The following is a 12,340-nucleotide window of genomic DNA, read 5'->3' as shown; positions in this document are numbered from 1 at the left end:
AGATTCTTCTCGATAAAACTTACCCTGACTGTACCTGCCTCTCCTGCCTCTTCTTCCACCTCCAGCTCTTCCACAGTGAATATATTTTCTCTTCCTTATGATTTTCTTAGTGACATTTTTTTTTAGAAATGAGTTATTGCTCCGTTGCCCAGGCTGGAGTGCAGTGGCACAGTCGTAGCTCACTGTAACCTCCGAACCCTGCGCTCAAGCGATCCTCCCGCCTCAGTCTCCTGAGTAGCTGGGACCACAGGTGCACAACACTGCACCAGGCTCTGACTTTCTTAATAATATTTTCTTTTCTCTAGCTTACTTTACTGTAAGAACACAGTACATAATGCATATAGCATACAAAATATGTGCTAATTGACTGTTTATGTCATTGGTTAGGCTTCCAGGCAACAGTAGGCTATTAGTAGTTAAATTCTGGGAGAGTCAAAAGTTATACGTGGACTTTCAACTGCATGGGGTCAGTACCCCCAACCCCCATGTTGTTCATGGGTCCACTGTACTGACACTGCCGGCCTCTCTTTTCCTTGGTGCGCAGTCAGCATGCATGTCAATTGCAGTTTTAGTTTCTTTCTTTCTTTCTTTCTTTCTTTTCTTTTCTTTTTCTTTTTTTTTTTTTTTGGAGACAGAGTCTCACTCTATCACCCTGGGTAAAGTGCAGTGGCATCATCACAGCTCACTGCAACCTCAAAATCCTGGGCTCAACGATCCTCCTCTCTGAGCCTCCCAAGTAGCTGGGGACTACAGGCATGTGCCACCATGCCTGGATAATTTTTTCTATTTTGGGTAAAGATGGGGTCTCGAACTCCTGACCTCAAGTGATCCTCCCATCTGGGTCTCCCAGAGTGCTAGGATTACAGGCATGAGCTACTACTCCTGGCCTGTAGTTTTACTTTCTCCTAAGCGTATTTCGTTGCTTCAGTGTTTTTGTCTTTGGATCAAATTTATTTATTGTTTTGGTCAGAATTTATGGACAATCTGCAAAGCAGTAGCCATAGGAGGGATTGCCATGCTCGCATTAGTCAGGGTCCCAGGGAAAGAGATGATGCACTCAAAGGGGTCGCCGAAAATACTTAAGTTGACAGACTATCTAGAAAAGCCAGGACAGGATTAAGGAGACCAACAACCTGTAGCAAAACCCCGGAGATAAGCGACAAGCAGAGGCCCTTATCACCTCTAAGCCTGTTGGGGACCGGGAGACGGGGACACTTACCAGAACTCAGGGCTCTGGCTGTGGAGAGGGGCTGCCGACAGAACCAGAGGCTCCAGAGGGGGAGCGAATGTCTCTGAGAGAGTGCACAGGCAGGAAAGCTCAGCCTCTCTCCACCTTGCTACGGACCAAGCCCAGCGAAAAGCAGAGATCTCAGAAGATGACAGGGGAAGAGGCTGGTCTTCTGGGCCACATAACAGGGTTGGTGGGCTCTGGAGGGACAAAGGAAAAATCCAGCCCTACACAAAAGGCAGGAAGAGAACGACAGGTTCCCAGAAAGCAGGGACTATGCACACGGCACCTTTCCATGACCACGTCCAGTGTCTCGTGCAGGGCTTGACACACACGTGCTCAACCAGGGTCTTAATGAACCCATGAATAGATTAGAAGTCAGATGCTCCTGAAATACAAGACGTTGCAACTAATAGGAGAGTACTCATGAATTCTGGCTTTTTTAGACAACCAACATGCCACATATTACTATTATTTAAAACGTCCTCTTCTAAAACAATATCTTTCTTTTATTAATCAACAAATATTAAAGGAGAATCTGATAAGTCTGGCTTTTCGGATCGTCCCTAACCTGTGCATGGAGGAATTGTCTTCAGAAGGGAGTTTCTGATGTCCTTAAGCACCTAAAATTTTTATAAGTAAATAAAAGAGCAAAGCTGTCCTGAAGAGAGAACCAAGGCTGCAAGGCGCAGCAGCAGGAGGCGGACTACGGTTCAAACCCTCACTCCACAGCCGGTGTTTCCAGGGGTGGGTCACCCGCTCTCCGAGTGCCTCAGTTTCTTCACCCATTCAATAGAGTATCGACTGGCTTAAAAAATATACAAAATAAAATAAAAATAGGAGTAATAACAGTACTACCTCTTAGACACTCCTTTCTAGCAACTGTCCTACCTTCATCAAATGCCATCATATTGCACAGTGCATGTTCCGATCAGTCAATAACTTCTATTGCTTCCGACAACTCAAAATCTCTTCCTTTAATCTGTCATTGTTTGTTCTCTCCAGCTGACCCCATGGCTTGGTTACTGGACTCTGCCTTACTGTCTAGCTCATACATTAATAAATGGGCACCTTAGCTCTGCTCTGCAGCTCTGGAGACCGTGCTTAGAGCAGGGCTGCCAGAGATGATGCAGACTTTCAAAATGTAAGTAAATACAGATGATGTTTAGATAAAATGCAAAGTAAAAAATTTGAATTTCAGACAGACAACCAATATTTTTTTAGTATAAGTATGTCACAAATATTGCACGACAACCCCAGATCGGAAGCCATCTTTCAAATCAACCTTGAGTTCTGAGGCGCTGAGAAGCACTGCTCAGCTCGTCCATTGCCACATTGTCCCTCTTTCCCTGGGGCCTGAGCACTGTCAGGGGCGACCCTATCTCGCTCTGGGGAGGAGCGTGCGGTGCGGCGGGATGAGCTCAGGGAGTGGACAGCTGCCGGGCAGCCACGCGAGCCCAGGCAGCCCCAGCCAGTCCAGCAACCCAGCTCTTCTGGGAAGGAGGTTTAAACAAATACCCTCCACTGGGAAGAAAGAGATCACGGTGTCTGTGGGTTCTCAGTATTGGGTGTGTATGTAAAGCTGTATGAAATCGTGTGAAGAGATTAAAATTTTAATGACCACCCTTTGCACTCTAAGGATCTATCAAAATTCCGCCTTGAGCTTCCTGAGAGAGAAACTTCCTTTCCCGTCTCGTTGATAAACCGACACGGGTTCTGTTTGCTCTGTAAATGTATGAAAAAAGGGCTGGCCTTTCAGTTCCTGGTTTGGTAAGGACTGTTGAGAATCTGGAAGTCCTTGGACAGGCTAATGAAATGGAATTCTGAAGACACTACCCGGAATCTTATCAAATTCAAAGTGAACTATAAATTTTTATCACTTTTTGAAACCCAAGTGCAAGCCCAACTAACCTGGAGGTAGAATTGGGCCTGTCCACCTGGATCGGGAATGGAGGCAGAGGCTGCAACGTGTCCCACGAGTCCGGTGGGGCAGATCCTGGCTGACGTACGAAGACTCATTGTTTTCATCTTCATTATCCGTAGAAATACGCCCCAACTGACTGCAGAAAGGTAATCGAACTGATCAGCAAATTCATATTAAATAAGGCATCTGGAGAAGATATTTTTGACACTCAAAGTTGTGTTTAAAGTTTTGGGTTCTAATTCTTGTCATTTTATTTATTACTGTTAACTCTGCAGATAATAATTTTACCAGTTTTATTTCAAAATGTAGTCCATCTTTTTTCTTTTAGAGCAATCGCTCTCACTCCCTCTCAACCATATACTTTTCCTCTGTGCTTACTTTCTGAATGTTAATATGAGTGGACTGTCCAGGTCAACATTCTGGAGGCAGCAGTTATGAACTCTCCTTCTACAGCCAGACGTTGTCCTGACCTCTGTCACATATTCACGTGATTAGTCCAAAAGCCTGTCTCCCCCTTCTCCTCCCACCTGCTCCCCCCACTGTGACCAGGGCAAAATCCCTACATTCTCTAGGTAAGCTGAATGCGTGCCCTCTATTTTTGTAAGAATATAAGACAAGTTTCTACTCTACATGGACGATTGTTTCATTGCATACCTTCAAATCCCCTGGCTCTGCTATTTCTAGCCTTCGGTTGAACTTGGAAAAAGTAACTTAACCTCTTATGTTTTCTCACCTTTCAAATGTAGAAAATAAAAATTATCTCTGAAGTTGTCTTGAGGCTTAAAGAGAATCATTTTAAACACTGCTGAGCACGTGCTAGAGGCTGTGACAGAGTCATGGTCTTCACTACGGAGCTGTGAGCACGTGGAGCTCTCAGGTCTAAGACTCACTCAGTCAGGGGCGCCCTGTCTCCCTCTGGGGAGGAGCATGCGGGGCGGCGGGACGGGCTCAGGGAGCGGACAGCTGCCGGGCAGCCACGCGAGCCGAGGCCACGCTCGTCCAGGCAGCCCCAGCCAGTCACCGAGCAGGGCAGGGTACTCAGGCCTGGCTACTCCTGCCCACCGTAGGGCTGCCTTGAAGGGCAGCTGGCTCTGGAGCTTCCCCTTGGATTGATAGAGTGTCCCGTATGTGTCACCACCTGCGGTCACCCTATCCAGACTACTGTCTCCCCTTTATCTTCCCCACACGTTACTCCCACCACGAGCCTTCCATTCTCTTTACCCCATCTCGCTGTGTACTTCCTGGAGAACTGACACAGCGAGGACAAGTCCCCCATACACACCACGCTCAAATACAAGTTCACACAGTGATGGCGCCTGGTACACCTGGAAGGGAATAAAGATGGTAGGATTGGATCGGATTATAGTTGACCCGTGAACAACACAGGTCTGAACTGCAAGGAACCACTCACATGCAGATTTCCTTCCACCTCTGCCACCGCTGAGACAGCAAGATTCACCCTCCTCTTCCTCCTCCTCAGCCTGCTCAGTGTGAAGCCATGAGGATGCAGACCTTAGGATGATCCACTCCCACTGAATGAATACTAAACATATTTTCCCCTCCTTATGATTTTATTAATAACATTTTCTTTTCTCTAGCTTACTTAATTGTAAGAATACAGTATATAATACATATAACATGCAAAATAGTTAATCACCTATGTTATCAGTAAGGCTTCTAGTTAACAGTAGGCTATCAGTTGTTTTGGGGGCATCAAAAGTTACACATGAATTTCTGACTGTGTGTGGGGAGTGCTGGTGCCCCTACCCCTAGCATTGTTCAAGGGTCAACTGTACTGTTAACAAGCAAAGACCTATATGTATGTGGGGGGAGAGAGAGAGAGAGAGAGAGGGAAGGAGACAGAGAGAAAGAGAGAGAGAGACCCGAGAAGGAAGCAATGTGGAGAAAAGGAGGTACCCCTGCTCCAGAATTCACCCCTTGAGCTCCTTACTGAAGAGCTCAGAGTCTCAGCCGAAGCAGTAGAACTTCACCTGTTGACTGTATCCCATGCCCGGCTAGAACTCTAAAACTGTGTTGAGCTGAACTCCTGATCCCATACCTTAGCCAGCCCTGGGCCTCTGAATTCCCAGTATCTGGCGGGTTTTCAGAAGTCTGGTAACCATAGCAACTATTAGCATGAGAGATTTTCTTATCTAGAACTCCTGCCTGGTTCCTTACTTTGTCTTATTCTCACAGTTGTCCTTTAAGGAAGGATTTTTTTTTTCATTGAGGAAACTGTAGCCTAGAGGAGTTGAGTAACCTGTCCTAGTTCTACCACAATTAAGTAGCAGAGCCATGAGTTTGAGATTTTTCTGTCTGACCTCTGACCACTCTTACACTGTGTCCCTTTAGGGAGACTGTACTAGCAAAGGTATTTAGACCCGAACTAAATCTCTGATGCACAAAAGAGCAGGAACAAGGTTTATCCTTTACAGTTAAACCCAAACCAGTCTGAAAGTGAGCAATTTCAATGCAAAACTGTTTTATAGTTTCAATCTTGTTGACAAAGTCACAGGCTGTAGGTGGCCTATCATTCGGTGACTCTGCACCTGCTCCCCCCTTTGTCAGCTCTGCCCATCGTCGGCTGTGTCCTGCATGCCCCGTCTATGGATCACACGGGCAGAGAGTCTTCTGCTCTTGTAAACTTTTGGAGCCACAGATCTCCCAGCTCCCACATCCCTCTCGAAAGTATCTGCAGATGCAAGTCCAGCCAGAATCATCTCATGATTAACAGGCCAGTGGAGACTGTCTTTGTGTTGCTCATGTAGCCTGTTCAGCAGATTGTGCTAAAGGGTCACGACCCACCTCCTGTGAGCTGCCCACTCTGCTGCCAGCCCCCAACCGTCACAAAATATTCTGCTTCTTACGGTCCATTTCTCCACGACCACAGGAAGCTCGAACTGAGCTGTGCCGCAGTTGCATAATTAGTTCAGCTCTTGGAAAACTGTGCTTCCTGAATGTTTTGCCAGCTCTATATGGAACTGAAACTGTGTTTTATTCTCAGCACAACCACAGCCTAATAGGTTACAAACCTTTAGGGATTGCAAATGTATGGGAGGGATTGCTCCCTCCGTCCCAGTAACTGCATTCTCCCCTGCTCAGGGCCTCTGTGAAGCAGGGTCCAGTGAAAGCTTAGCCTCGTGAGATGGAGCCTGACAAAATCCACCTGCCTAAAGTTCATCCTGTCTATCCAGAAACTAGCCTTGACTTCAATTTTCTTATACTACTGGAAATAAGGAAATGGGGTCTGATAAAATGTCCTATGTTTGTCAATTGTTTGTACAATATGATTGACACTTACCAGGGATAGACAGGCCATGGGGGACCTTGGCCCTGTGAGCCCTGGGGGCATTGGAGATGGGGAGGAGGGCTGGCAAGAGTTGCTTGTGACAAAGTCACTTCATGGAACATGGAAAGGAAGTCATTTCTCCTCCAGGGATCCTGGCAAAATGTGGAGTGAAGAGGAGAGGCCAGAAAGCTGTGTAAAGGTCTTCCAGGAACAACCTCCAAGACCCAAGTGCAGATGCTGGAGCCTCCCCTTGGCCTGATGGCATCTCCCGTGGCCACGGCCCACCTGCGCTAGGGCTCAGCGGGGTCCGGCTGTCTAGGGCCTCACCAACCCTGACTCTTCCCGGCTCCCCAAGACCTTGCACCAGACTTCAAGCCCAGGACATAGCCTTTTTGCTATAAAAGAAGGATCTTAATTTCCAAAGAAAGCACTTGAGGAACAGAAGAGCAGGTTTCTCCCCTATATAAGCAGAATAACTTTAAAACGGCACAAAAAGGAAGAATTTGAGAGAGATCATGGCAGACAGTCAGCAGGTTTTGCCTCTGGAATAAATACAAATGCCCTCATCTGTTTACCCGAGTACCTGGGACCGGCCGGTGGTGGGTGGGGCTGACTGGCTGGCTACATCCTTCCGGAGGGTCTTCCCATACAGGAGAGTCTGGAAGACTAAAAACTGCATTGCCTGGAGTCCCCTGCAGCTAGCACTCTCTAAGTTCCTGGGATTTTAGAGGCAGTCGAAGCAGAAGCAGCTTTAAGACTGTGTGTTCCAGTGTTAATTCTCCCACTTTGAGGAGTTGAGAGGCAGTTTGGGAGGTGGCAGGAAACTCCTGATTTGGAGATTAAAGTTCTGGCTCCAATGGCTGCCTAAGAATGAGTCCGTTCTGTGAAGTGCCGAGAGTCATTCCTGAAACCCTGGGCTGATACTCACCCCTCCAAACCTCCTAACGATTGTGTGAGCGTGTAACTCCCTGTATGCAATCCCTTTCCGAGTAACAGACATAAAGGTGGCTTCTGTTCCCTACTGATACAAATCCTTAGTCAGAGACCCATCTGGTCCAAGCTTCATCTTTCCTTACTTATTCTATTCTTACTTCTCAAATTGTTTTTGAGGTTCTCTTCTTATCCAGCTTCACATTTTATTTACCCCTGGAAAAAGCATACATTTGAGAGTTCAGTAGATCTTGTTTTAGAATCTCACTCTCCCACTGATAATCCGCGTCACCGTGGGTAAAGTTTTTAGTCTCCAGCCTCTGTTTTCTGGTCTCTAAAACATGCCCAGGGGCACCTTTCCTGTCAGTCGGGGTGCAGCTCAGGAGAGAAGTCCTGGAGGCCCCTAGCAGGACAGAGGGTAGCAGTAAACCGGTCCTTCCCACAGTGAGCTCCACGGTCATCAGTTATCATTTCCAGTGTTGGAGACGGTCACTCCCCCACCAGGGATACGCAGCCCAAGCCCCTCTTCAGTAGTTGGGGTGAAAGAGAAGCTCGGTGTAGGGTCTTTCCTGTCCCCGTGTCCACGGGCTGGATGGCACACATCTCAGCGCCCGAGTGATGTCCCCAGAGCTTCATGGTGACACAGCCTCTGCTCAGTGCCCTGCAAAGATGTGGACTCCTCACCCCTGGGGATCTGGTCTCTCAGGCCTCGTCTGAGTCTTGCTGGAGTCCACGTGTACGTTGTCCAGTTCGTTTCTTTTTCTTTTTCTCTCCTTATATGTCTCTCTCTCCTTCGCTCCCTCTTTCTCCATTTCTGCGTTTTCCCACTCCCCGCGTCTGCTCATCGTTCTCTTTCTCCTACGGGGTGTCCGGCCCCCGCTCTGTTGCAGTGTCTGTCCCACTTCCTGTCATTCCTTCTTCCCAAGTTTGAATTGTCCGCTAACTCCGTGTGTTTCTGCCTCTCTCTTCCCTGTCTCTGTCCCCCTGCGCTTTCCCTGTCCCGGTCCCTCTTCCCCTGCTCTGCCGTCCCCTGAACTCGGCCTCCCTCAGCCTGCTGAGCTCCTTGCCTGCTCTGGGTCCCCCTCTGCTCCTGTCACTCCTTAACCCCCGCTCTCAGTCTGCAGCATCTCCCCTGCGCGGACGACTTCTGCTTCTGGCGGCCGCAGCCCTCCCCGTCCCCGCCCTTCCTCTCTGCTCAGCTCCCTCTTCTCCCTTTGCTTTTCTCCTGCTTCTGGCACCGGGTCTGTCCTTCACTCCATTGTTTCTCCAAGTGCACAGGCTCTGTCCCCTGCTGTGTGTCGCATTCTTCTCCCTCACAGGCGTTCTAGTTATCCCTCCCTTACTCTCTGTTTCTGTCCCCCACCCAGCCCAGCGCACAGTCACGGGTGCGGATAAAAAAGATATTCGTTGCCTGGAAGAGTAGCTCAAGCACGCAAACACGCCACAGCGAGCACAGCCGGTGGGATGTGACTTGTGCAGAAGAAACACAGAGGGTCGCCAGACAGGCGCAGGTCACTTCCGCCAGCACGAGAGCCGAGGGCCTGCCGCGGTGGCGAGTGCCCTGGGGACAGCCAGGGGGCGCAGGGTTGGCCCGAGGGGTCACAGGAGGGGGAAGCGGAGAGAGGGGTGGGGTCTGCAGAATTCCAGGGTCAGGGAGGAGCCACACAAAACACTTGAACCCACCGACCTACCCACATGGTTGTGTGGGGTGAGGGGGAGGAAGGGCGTCACCGAAGGGCGTTAAGCAGGAAAGTGACAGCACAGCGGGTGTCTACCTGGACCTACTGCAGACAAGCAGGGGCGGGGCGTCGGGGGTGGCCCTGACTCATCGCAGAATGATTTTAACCCGGGATAAACGTGGATCTTAAGCAGAGCAAACAGGACTCAGAAAAACCCCACGTGACACCAGGGCCGAAGGGGTTTTAACACACGGGGCGGCTGCTGACCCCTGGTTGTGACTGACCGGGGTCCTGGGTGACCCGGAGATCACACAGCTGACGGCTCAGCTCCGCCCTTGCTCTGCCAGGTGCCTGCCGCTCACCTCAGCCATGAACCTCTCCAGAGAAGGGGCGATAGGAAATCTGCAATCTTTGTCCCCAAGCTTCCCGTGGTATCTGGAATATAGTAAGGCTGCAACATGAAATAAAGCCATCTCCCCCAGCTCCTTTCCCTGTGGACAGACAGCCACTCGGAGCTTGTGGCCCCTGGGGACTCCGAGCCACACGCGCCTACAGGCTCACCGCTCCCTCCACGTCTTGTCTCCAGGACTGTGGCCCGACAGGGCTTTTCCACATGCAGCTTCTCCATGTCCGGATCCTGCCCCGCAACACCCCCGGCATCTCCTCTCCACACCGTCATCAGCGGGCGCTTTGAAGCAAAAATCGCTTGAAATCATCAACTGACTTCCATCTTAGGAAATAACCAAAAATGTGGACAGAAATGACTACAGAACAGTGTTAGATCCAATATTCAATGTCAAATTTTGTGCTTTATGGTTCTGAGATATAAACCCCCAGCTCGAGAAAATTTCTAGTACCTAGCTAACTTGTGTGAATATTGCTGGGCGTAGGGACAGAGAAGGAAAGATTACATAAGAGTTAATATGCTTTGGCAGCAAGTAACAGAAAGTTTGTCTCAAAAGGGCTTAAGCGATAAAGGACTTTGTTGGCTCACGGAAGTGGAGATGCAGAAGTTTGGGCTTTGCGATTCTCGCACTCTGTCCTCCTCCTTTGGAGACCTTTATTCTTACAGATGCAGGGAGCTGCCAACTGAGACAATAGTCACGACAAGTGGGAGAGAAAGTCTCTTATCTAACTGTGAAATTAAACTCCCCTCTTCATTCTGATTGGAATCATTTAGTATATGCACTTGTCCCTGAACTAGGAACTGTCACCAGGGAAATGCCACACACTGATTGGCTTAAACCTGGGTTCCTAAAATAATTCCTAGCAGAAGAATGGAATTATCTGACTGGCTTAGGCTGGATCTGGAGTCAATTCCCAAAACCACATTGTTCCTGCTATAAAGAGCAATGAGGAGACAGATGTTCACACACAAAGAGAACTGCGGAGACGCGTCTAGTCCCTCACTTGGATCAAAGTAGTGTGAAAGATTAAAAAATATTCACAAGACAAAAAGTTGAAACTGACATTTCAGTAGAAGTGAGAAGTCCAAGCCAGAAATCCTGAGGAGGTCCCTGAACTTCCCATAGGATGTAGGAAGAGAAGTTTGGAGTTGGTTTTATCAAAGTCACAAAGAGCAGGACAGAACGACCCAGCTTTATCTGGGTAACACACATAGAATAAGTAACAATGCCTAACAATAAGTAGGCGAGGGGGGGGACAGTGAGGAGGAGGTATAATTGCACAAAAGCAAATGCTGGGGTGAAAATGCTGAAATATAATAGTCTCTGCCATTGGATAAGGGAACTGTGATTATTTTTCTCCTTTCTAGTTTTCCCAATATTCTTCTAATGAGAATATATTAATTTTACGATTAGAAAGTATAAAAATAAATGGCTGTTAATGGTGGTTTCCAGATGTAACTTACTCTGAGACGTGCCATTCCCATGACCCATTCTTTACTCGCCATACACAAAAGCCAAATGCACAGTAATAAATTTTCTGATACTTGTTATGCACTGAATTGTTAAGCTCTTGGGAGGCCTGGCAAGATAAAAGTCCCTAGTCAACAAGTACTCAAGGGCTGACACATCACGTGTTGAAACTGTGGCATATTTGTGGTTGAAGGCTATGCTTATGTTAAAAAGTTAATTGTTACTGAGTCAATAAGAGATAACTCTGGCTCCAGCAGAGAAACTGATTAAACTGGGAAGCCTCAGCAGAGCTCCCGCTGCAAGGAGAAGCACATTCTTGTCTCTAGGCGACTTTCCAGGAGCAGCAGGGTGAGTCCCTGGGAGGCAAGAATTCTGTGCAGTGACCATCACATGCACACACAGCGGCATAATAAAATCTTTTCTTGATACAGATAAAAACCAACAAACTCTCATGGCACAAACTCACTTTAATCAGCTTCATTATTTTCTCTGTTTTGTACTATTTAAATCATCTTCATTTCTCTTCTCTCCTTTCTTTTTTAATTTCTTTTCCACATTAACAGGGTTTGGATTAGCAAGGATTTCACTCACTGAACTGCCCGTGTGTCAGGAAGTGAGAGGTTTTGTATCCTCCTGGAAACCCTTTATTTGCGAGGGACTTGGCCTGCCACGCTCTTAGGCACCAGAGCTGCCTCTTCTTTCCTCGTCTCTGCGCGGACGCTGCTGACGGGCCGCTGGCCAGGAGGACATGGGCTCGCCCAGGTCGGGCCTCCAGACTCACACCCAGCCCAGTGGTCTCAAGACATAACTTTCTTTATTGGAGTTTGGTGAGAACTATGAATTTCTTAACCTCATATTGAATTTGGTTAAAATAAAAAATCCTAAGCCGGTAAAGGTCAACCAACAGTGAAGAGAATTTTGATTATCTTAAAATTATAGAGAAGAGACAGTAGAGATTTCTTGGTTTCAGATCCTGGTGAGGATGAAAAAATTCAAAGCCAGAGAAATTAAACTCATCCTCTAAATGTACACAGCGGGTCCTGGCAAAGGCAGGGTGAGGATTCAGGGTTCCTGGGACCCTGGTGATATCGGGCGGTCCTCTCTGCTCTGCGCCATGCAGCCCCTCCTGGTGGCATTGCCAACACACGCTGCCCTAGAGCAACCACCCTTGCTGAAACCCCACATGTGGGCATATCACAAATTGTATGCAAGAGAAAAGGAAATGTCTCAAAAGTATGGACAGACACTGCATGTCAGAAGAACAATGGAAGTCAAAATCAGAGAGTGTCTTATGGGATCCTGGGGCACAACTACCCAGGAAAATGCCTTTGGGGAGGGAGAGGGACAGAGTGGGGAATGGAATCACATTCTGGGAACCCATTCTGGTGCTTTGGGAAGTGGCTCAGAGGAGCT

At 48.2% G+C, this 12,340-nt stretch overlaps 1 protein-coding gene across 1 annotated transcript in view; it reads left to right on the top strand.

The window, feature by feature from the left end:
- LOC123629827 (neurotrypsin-like) overlaps positions 1 to 3,924 on the top strand; it is a 56,827-nt gene extending 52,903 nt beyond the window's left edge. The window contains exon 11 of the mRNA XM_045539215.1: positions 1,761 to 3,924. The gene's annotated coding sequence lies outside the window, so the exon portion shown is untranslated. The remainder of the gene's footprint in view (positions 1 to 1,760) is intronic.
- Positions 3,925 to 12,340: the final 8,416 nt, after the last annotated feature.

This window comes from Lemur catta, unplaced genomic scaffold, assembly GCF_020740605.2.
Source record: "Lemur catta isolate mLemCat1 unplaced genomic scaffold, mLemCat1.pri scaffold_47_ctg1, whole genome shotgun sequence".
Classification (NCBI taxonomy): Eukaryota; Metazoa; Chordata; class Mammalia; order Primates; family Lemuridae; genus Lemur; species Lemur catta.
The sequence above is the reverse complement of the archived record's forward strand: the minus strand, read 5'-3'. Positions and strand labels throughout refer to the sequence as shown.